Below are 10,000 nucleotides of genomic sequence, written 5' to 3' on the forward strand. Positions count from 1 at the left end.
ATGGGCCGTGCATAGCTTGTACCCTTTCCCCTTCGTACCAGTGACCGCATTGAAGCCCCCCAAGACCATAAGTGCCCCCCCACATTGTCCACTACGAGTCGTTTTGTGAGAAGATCTTTTTCCCTTTTTGACCCCAACTTCCCTTTGGGAGCGTAGACTCCCTAAGAGATGAACCCAAGTGTGCTTCATTTCACAAGCAGAATGCGCTCATCAGCAGGGGAAACCCTTCAGACTGAGGAGTGAAGTGGTCAGGATAGCCACCGCAACTCCCTTAAGGCACGCACCATTGCTACACCGATCACAGTGGGTATCCCCCATATTTTTTCCACTTAAGAGACAGCAAGGGCAGTCCCCAGCCTCCCCATTTCCCCCCCGACATAAAAGGCAGTCGATCATCCTCGAAAATTTGGGGATGTTGCTGACCGCCCAGGGCCCTCCCGCAGATTCCCCCCATATGTGGGCCTCCGGCCCCGACGCCTCGGCACAACCGACAACCCCCCCAAAGGGAGGAAAAGTGGGGGGGGGGGGGGCATCCCCCCCATCAGTAATCTCAGGGGTGCAGGATTCCCGGGGAGGGTTTTTGCCCTGCACCCACCTACCAGGCTCGGCATCCCGATGGATAAACCCCTGGTCGGAACACCGAGCCGAATCGGGAACCCCCGGGCCACAAATCGGGGTCGGAGTCACTATCCAGACGACTCCGCCCCTCTTCTTTTTTCCCTTTTTGCCTGGGGTTGGTTTTTACGGGGCCCAGGTTGCCAGCCTGGCCCCAACCCCTGATGGAGAACTGTTTTTGCTAGGGCGGGGACACAAAAACTCCCTGGGGGCAGAATGGCCCTGCTCCCCAGTTATGTGTTACCACCCATTAGTTTAAAAAAAACTGTAATATACTCATACTACAAATTTTTTGGAAGCACCTCCGAAGACAATCTGTAGTTAACATACGCATGGTGAAATGGTAAACCCCCACCATATATTCGTGTGTTTGTGTGTAAAGAGTATTGGAAAGGTCATTACAGAGGGAAAACCGGTGACCTCACCCGCTCCCCCATACTTCCTGCAGATGTTCCTACTTTTCCCCACTGCCTCACTTTTCCTTTCCCCCCAACTTTGGGTGGACGCTCACTTCTTATGCCCAAAGGTGACTCAGCTTACTCAGTTTTTGCCCAGCCCCCGACTGGAAGGTGGGCCCCACCCTTTCGTGCCCCCGCGCTCACCGCTTTACCCCTAGACATCGTCTCGTGTTTTCCCCCTTTACTGTGTGTACTCTTTTTAATAAAGAGCAAAGCCGTAATACCAATAACCCTACCCCTGCTACCCCTGAACTCTTGCAGGGGTGTATGTGTATGTATGTGTATGTGTATGTTATGTGTATTGTTGTGTATGTTATATGTAATGTTTGAATATAGTATGAGGATTGAAATTATTAACCCAATAAAAAATCAAACCCTAAACGGAAAAGATCTAATTGGGGAAAAAAAAGTTAAATAATGTATGTAATAAATTACTGAAGGTGAGAGAGATAGGAGATATAAAATAAAAATAGATGTACATGGGTCGATATAAAAAAGAAAATGCAAAAAATGAAAAAGTAAACACATAGGGAAACAAATAAACACACACCGAATAAAAAAAACTGGCAGAAAATAAAACAAAAACAAAAAGGGAAAAGCCCAAGAAAAAAAAAAACATATAAAAGAACAAGGGAATAAAAATTTCAAGAACACAGAACCGCCAAACAACAAAAGGGACAGCAAAGCCTCTAAAAAAACAAAACAAAAAACGAACAACTAAATTAACCGAAGGGAAAAATTTTAAACAAATTTTACCTGCACAAAGAAGGGTGGAGACAGCAATCCCGTCGTTTACACCGATCGGGGCCAAAAAATAGCAACAGAAATCGAAGGGAGCCAGACAGTCTACACATTTTGAAATATGGATTTGCCAAATTTTCGCTTGTGGAGAGTCACGTGCAGGCATAGGAAAGGGGGTTCGAAATTATGGAATACGTGGGGAAGAAAAAAGGTTCGAAGTATATTATGATATATGGGTGGTTTTTTGAAATTTTACTAAAAGCGAGACAGGTCCCAGGATTTCCCCTGCAAGCGAAGGAATAGTAAAGCCAGGGGGAATATAAGCAGTATCGTTTGTTTAAAAAATTTTATGAACGAACTTCTTCGGTTTTCCTTCAATGAAGTAAAAATTTATGTTGATCGTGTATTGTTCGTTTTATATATAACAATTTTTTACAAAAACATTTTTTTTTACTCATATAAGCATATTTAGCCATTCAGGCTGGGACACTGAACGAATAACAACACCTTCTCTGTCTGCACTGGTAAATTGCTACACCCAATAATGCATTCATATTGACAACAAAAAGTAAAAATTAGCACTGCGGCTTCAAAGCTTAAACTGGATCCTTTTTCGTGTGTGTTTGTGCATATTATGTATATATATTATAATATATAATATATATTATATATATATATATATTATATATATATTATGTATATATTATATATATATTAATATATATATAAAATATATATATCACAAACACACACACAACAAACCCCGCACACACACACACACTATTGATATATTTTATATATATATATTAATATATATATATTATTATAAATAATTTTAATATATGTGTGTGTGTGTGTGTGTGTTGTGGTGTGTGTGTGTGTGTGTGGTTGTGTGTGGTGTTTGTGTGTGTGTGTGTGTGTTTGTGTTTGTGTGCATACGCGTGCCTGTGTATTTGGGGGTTGTTGTGTGGTGTGTTTGTGTGTGGTTTTGTGTTTTTGTGATACGCGTGCATGGTATGTGTGTGTGTGTGTGTGTGTGTGTGTGTGTGTGTGTTTGTGTGTTGTGTGTGTGGTTTCATACCCAATACTATGTGTGTTTGATGTGTGTGTGTGTATGTTATATAATATTAAATATATTATATATTTATAATATATATATAATATAATACCCGCTGGGTATATATATCAGCCCGTCCCAATCCGGATAAAAGGGGGGGTTGAGGTTAGGAGGGCTCCGCCTGAAATCTCGCCAAAATCTACATGAAATGACCCAAAAAATTTGTCACCAATGCTAGGGTGTCCCCGTAAGCGACCCACAGATACATGCCCTAACTCTGTGTAACCCCCGATTGCACGCCTCATGAAAGGGGCGGGCCCAAAAGGCTGTTAACCCTTTTCGATTTTGGGGCATCAAAAGTTGGGGCCATACGGAAGAGGGCCCGGGGTTTTGGGAGGGGGAGGAAACAGGAAAGTGGGCGTGTAGTGTGAGGGAAAAAAGATGGAAGGGGAAAAAGGCGAAAATTAGGCAAGGGTCAAGCGATATATGCGAAGCAAACGGAGAAGGAAAAATGGAATTGGAAAATTATTTTAACGCGGACATGAAAGATTTAGTGACGGAAATGAAGGAGTGCAGAATCATGGATACGATTACCCTTGAAGTTTTTCTCAATAAAATTTATTTAGTGTGTATGCCCCAAAAGGGGCCAGATATGTAAGAAGGGATCCAGGAATCTAAAAGAACTGGCAGCGGAGAAAGGGAACACGTGGGTACGACGGAAATTTGAAGAAAAGGGGTTGGGTTACACCAGGGATCAGCACTTACCCACTGTTATTAAATATAGTGTTTGATGTCACACAAAAATGAAAGAGAAGAAACCCCATGGTGCGTATTTACGCTGATGTTTGTGCTGTGGCAGAAAGTAAAGAGTTAGAAAAAGGGAAAAAAAAAATGGAGGTTTGTTTAGAAAGCAGAAGAAGAGAATAGGCAGGTCCAAACGAATATTTTTCCCCCCAGAATAGATGGGGGACCAACTACCACAAAATTTAAATTAGGGGAGAGAAATTTAAAAGAGTTCAAACCCTTTTAAAAATCTGGTTCAAAGGTCGTAGAAAAACTGCCCGGGAAAGGATAAGGGAAATTAATTTCAGAATTCAGAGTGGATGGAATAATTAAAATAATGTCAGGGGTGTTGTGCGATAGGAGAGTCCCAAATTTAAATCAAAAGGGAAGGTGCATAAGACCCTATCAACCAGCCTTTAAATTACGGCCTAGAACAGCACCCTTTAAGAAGTTAGAAAAAAAAAATGGGACGCAGCTGAGATGATGTTGAGATGGAGGGGGGGAGTCACAAGGAGAAAAAATAAGAAACGACTACACAGAGGGACAGTGGAAGTAATGGAAATTTCTAAAAATTTAGGAGACGAGACTAAGATGCTTTGTCCTTTAAGGGAAGAGTGGGGAAAAACACGTGGGAAGGAATCATGGAAAAGGAAATTCAAGGAAAAAGAAGAAGAGGAAGACCAGAACACGATGGAAAGATTGTATAAATAAAAATCGTAGAGAGAAAAATATAGTCGCTGGTTAAACAACAGAAATATATAGAGAAAGGGTCATTCTCAACGGGGACCCCCCATAAGGACAAACTAGAAAAAGATTTATACGTACACACCTTATTTATAATGTGTGTAGGTATGATATTACATTATATATAATTGTGGATACACACACACCACACACAGACACACACACACACAACCACACCACAACAAACACACTCACACACACAAAAAACCACACATATATATATATATATATATATATATATAATATATATATATATATATAATACCACACACACCACCACACCACACACCACACAAAACCCATATATATAATATATATATATATATATATATATATTATATAATATATTTTATATATATACCTTATTAATTTATAATACTTAAAAGGGTTTAAAAAATGGCAAAAAAATTATGATTAATATTATTTAAAAAGAACCTGAAAAACTCACTGAATTCACGTTGAAAATTGTACTAGAAAATTATTTTTTACTTTTTTTCCTCAAACCCCTTAATAAAAATTTTCCCAGTAGTTTATTGCACTGCTGAGATTGAAGAAAAACTTTATTTAAAACGAGTTCAAATAAAACTTTATTGCATCAAAATAAAAAATCCGTTTTTCTGTTTTGTTTTTGCATACTTTTTCTCTATATTTCCGTCCATGTAATAAATTTTTTTAAAACTCACTAAATTTAAAAACATTCTAGAAATAATGATTGGGAAAAAAATTACACTTCAGAAACCACATCTTCAAAGTGAAATATGTATTGTTAATTAAGCAGGATAGTTGTTTTTTGCATATAAAGAACTTAAATGTTTCGCCTTTTTTCTTAAATACCCACTCTCTTTCACATCTCACAAAAAAATTTCGGCGTAAAAATTTATTAAATTTTTTCGCTATGAAATCGGTGACGCAATTGATGTACTTTTCAGAGCGAAATTTTTAATCCTTTTGGTGGGATATTTTTTTTTTTTTAAATTTCTCACCACCGTTTTTTCCCCTCGGTTAATTTTCGCCACAGTCCGCAAAATGACTTTTTATGCCATGTTATTCTGCCGCGTTATTGTGTAGTGGGTGCGTACGGGCTGAGTTGTAGGGGGTTTCAAATGTGTTTCTGGTTAATGGTGTGTTTTAAAAACAGATATTTTTTATAGGTTTTGTAAATCTACGTAGTATAGGTAATCTATCTTTATGCCCACCTACTCCCTGCAACTATTTATTTTTGTTTATTTATCTATCTATCTATCTTATCTCCTTTAGTTTCATTTTTTTAATTTTCCTGTAGCCTCCCTATCTATCTATCTATCTAACTATCTCTCTGTCTATCTATCTATCTATCTACACAAACACACACACATTCATATAAATATTTTAAAATATAATAATATTATATATTAAAATATATTATATATAATTTTTTTTTCATCTATCTATTATCATCTGTTATCTCATTTATTTTCTATCTACATATCTTTTATATGTTTTCATAAAATTTATATATTTCCCAATTTATCTTATATCTCTATAAAATTCTGTCTATCTATCGTCGTCTCCCCTTTGCCTACCTACCTATAGTGTCTGTCTGTCTATCTATTTATCTATCTATCTATCGATCTATATAATTATCTGTTGATCTATCTATCTATCTGTCACTTATATCCAACTTCCCGGGCCCTTTACCTATATATCGCTTATCTTTATCTATCTGTCTAACACATAGTGTGATGTGTATAATATATATAATATAAAATTATATATTTATATATATATATATATATATATATTATATTATATATATACCCATTATATTATTATATATATAATATTTATATATTATATATATATAATATATATATACCCATATTATAAATTAATAATATTAATATATAATATATAATATATATTGTATAATATATGTCACCTTGTTCACAGGGACCACAAAAATTGAAAGTTTTTTTTAAAATTATTAACCCAAAGTATTTAAATAATCATGATTTGATCATAGGGTTTTGGGCATTATCAGTTTTAAGTAAGTCGATTATATATACAGTTAAGTACGTTTTTTATACATAATCATAAGTATAATGCAAGTAGATTATATGGGTTTTCAAAACTTTGATTTTTTGTATAATGTAAATTATTATAATACTTTTTAAATGTATTTTTTAAAAAATCAAAGTGCGATTAATCCAAATAAGTCTTTTACGCGTGTGATTATGGGTAGGGGTATAAGTATAATTGAAAGTAGATAAAGGTCAGTTTGTCACTTCAGCACGTTTTAAGCATCTTTTCTCGTGAAAAAGAATTATGAGACCCCTATAGTGGTCGTTGTTTAAACATTTGAGGGTCAACCGTTTTTCCGCTGCAAAAAACAAGCCCCCTAAAGTTTGAAGTTCGGAAGTGAATAGGACATAATGTGTACCAGAGGCGTCGATGCGTGAGCTTACTGCATGGGATACGTTCTGTGTGTGTTGTGTGTGTGGTTTGTGTAAAGGTACCACCCCGACTTAGTATCTAAACGTCTGGGGTTTTGCATTTGGTTATCAAAACTTTTGGTCAAAAACTAAAATACAAAATAAATCTCATCAATAACGTAGCTCATGTTGGAGCAGCCGTGGCCCTTTCCCCACCATCCTTCGGCACTAAACTTTTGCGTTTTTTCTTTCCACTTGTCCCATCGAAGCCCGCAAATACCTTTGAGGGTTTCCTCAGTTTTGCTTCGGTTTGCCTCCCCTTCTGTTTCCTATCCCACCCTATTTTTCTCAATCCTTTTATTCTCATCACTGACCAATAAACTTTAATTTCCCCCTGTTCAAGATGTCCAACACCCGTCTTTAAAATTTTATTTTTTTAATACTTCATCTTTCTTTTCTTCTCTGTCCATTAAATGCGTAGTACTCGTCTGAAACACCACATTTCAAAATATGATTTTTTTCTTGTCTATCTTTTTCCCACACCCAACCCGACCATATGGAAAGGGGAAAAAATGAGTTCAATAACCTCAGCTTTGTCCGAAGGTATTTTTTCGGTCTTTCCAATTTTTATTGGAGCAACTGTGGGGGTTTTTTGGTAATGGTAATTTTTTTTATCTCCGGTGAATCATCTATTATTAGTTAAAACAGCTCCAAGAAAGTGAACTTTTTTCACATTTTCCACAACCATTCCTTTGATTGTACTGTTCATCATTTTTCATTGCCGGTTATCTTTGAATCTTCATGATCTTAGTTTTCTTGGCTTTAAAAGAAACAAGCCAGCCTTTTCGCTTGTCTCTAACTTTATCTATAGTTTTTTTGGTTCAGTGATACGCTGGCAATTAAAATATATATCGGCGTAGCTTAGATTTGATTTTTGTATCCCCCAAAACATCTACAGTTCCTTAAAAATTTTCTCTAGAGCCCCTCTCAAAATTTTTTTTTAAATTATGTTAAAGAGGTGCGGGACAAAATGCAACCTGTCCGTGGTTAACAGAATGGTTTGAAGTCAAAAAAGGGAGTCCCTTTGTTTGACTTCGAACCTTTCTGTTAACCCAAAGTGGTTCTTACAGTTGCTTGTTTTTGGGTAAAACAGGCTTTTTTAGTTGGATGATGTTTTTGGAACTTTCATATCTTTCTGTTATTCCAGAGGATATATGATCAAACAGTATCAAAATTTTCAAGTAATCGATAAACACGGTATAGGCCCCTCTGTTTTTCCCGTTTCTCTCCATGATAAATTTCAGATTCAGAATCGGTCTCTGGCACCCCTTCCCGGGGAAAAACCCGCTTTTTCGTCTGCAATTTCTTTTCTCAAACCCCAACTTCATTTTTTCAGCAATCATTTCAACAAAATTTTGCTGCTGTGATCACCAAGCAATTGTCCTGTATTGTTTATTGGAGTCGTCACCCCTCCCGGGATGGACAAAGACCACCCCACCCATCTCTGGCCATCTTTTTTCTTCCATATTTTTGTACAAAATTTGTAGAAGAAGATTCAAACTTTCGCCAGCGTTCTTGTTGTTCGCGTTATTTCTCTATTCCCGGGCTCTTGTTTTCTTTAATTCTTTTTGGCTTTTATAACTTCGTCTAGCGGGGCGGTGGTTTTTTTTTATCTTCGTGCATTGAGTCTAATAAAGTTGTTGTTAGATCTTTTTCTTTTTGTATAGGTTGGAACAATATTGATTCCTCTATCTTTGATTCTTTTTTCCCTACATAAACAATCCCTCTTCAGTTTTGTAGTGTCCTTTTAGGGTTTAAATTTTCTGTGTGTTTTGTACTCCTTGGGAGAGTTTTTTAGTTTCTTATTGAAAAAGTTTTTTAATTCTTAGCTATGTTCATTTTAAAAATTTTTCCTTTCTCTTTGCAATAATCTTTGAATTTTTGTATTTTGTTTTTGTAAATTATTTTTCAACTGGTTTTTGATACCTTTTATTTTTGGCATCTTCTTTTTTTCAAATTTTACTTAGGTTTTTTCAGATATCCCGGGGGGAATTTGTCTTTTTCTTTTTGCGATAGTTTTTAAGCATGCTCAGAAAAAGTTCTTTTTCCTTTTTCCCACAAATCATTTGGTGTTTTTCATCTTCACATTATTGAGTATTCAAATTTTTTTGACATTGTAAATTTTCTAATGTTATAGATTTTTTAGTCGAGCTTTAGAGGTGGGTTGGGCGCTCCATCTTTTTGAGTCTTATTTTAAAGTCGATAGTTATAGTTTGGGGGTCACTGTTCAGTCGGCACCCGTCTTTTTTTAATTTTTTTTTGCAACTCTTCCATTTTGGTTTAGCACAAAGTAGTCAATTTGGTTGCTGTTTTTTTTGTCTGGTGAAAAACCCCGTGTACAAGTGCTTGGGGGGTGTTTGGGCAAAGTATTGGCTATAACTAAATTATTTTTATACAGAAATTTAAAAATCTTTACCTCTTTCATTTTTATTCCAAGGGCCGAATTTTCCACAGGTGTCATTTTTTTGATCATTTTTTTCCTACTTTGGGGTTGAGGGCTCCCATGATTTCTTTTTTCATCTCTGTTAGGGATTTTGTCTAAAGTTTCTTGGAAGTGTTATAAAAAAAACAAATTTTTTCACACTTTCAAAATTGGTTGGTGCGTGCATTGTATAATACTTATGTTATGTGGTTTTTCTTTTATTCTGACTTTTAAAATGCGATCATTTATTGGGCTGTACCCAATTAGTGCCTTGCAGTTTTTTTTTTTCTTGAGAAAAAGCAACCCGTGACTATAATTTCCTTCTTCTTTAAAAAAGAACTGTCTTGTTTTTTTTTGTTTTTTAAATTCCATTTCTTTTCCAATTGGTCTCACTGATTCCTAGTATTTTTATATAATATTATTTATATATATATTTTATATATAATAATAATATATGTGTGTTTTTTTTTTTTTGTGTGTGTGTGTTGTGTGTGTGTGGTGTGTGGGTTGGCGGTGCGGGTTCGTGTGTGTTGTGTGTGTGTTGGGTGTGTGTGTGGGTGTGTGTTTTTGTGTGTGTTGTGTGTGTATGGTTTGTTGGGGTGTGGTGTGTGGGGTGTGTTGTGTGTGTGTGTGTGTGTGTTGTGTGTGTGTGGTTGTGTGTTAACAGTTTTAAAAGCGCTTTTCTTTAGGATCAAGCTTAAAAAAGCCA

The sequence above is a fragment of the Penaeus monodon genome, chromosome 42 (assembly GCF_015228065.2).
Source record: "Penaeus monodon isolate SGIC_2016 chromosome 42, NSTDA_Pmon_1, whole genome shotgun sequence".
In the NCBI taxonomy this organism is placed as follows: domain Eukaryota; kingdom Metazoa; phylum Arthropoda; class Malacostraca; order Decapoda; family Penaeidae; genus Penaeus; species Penaeus monodon.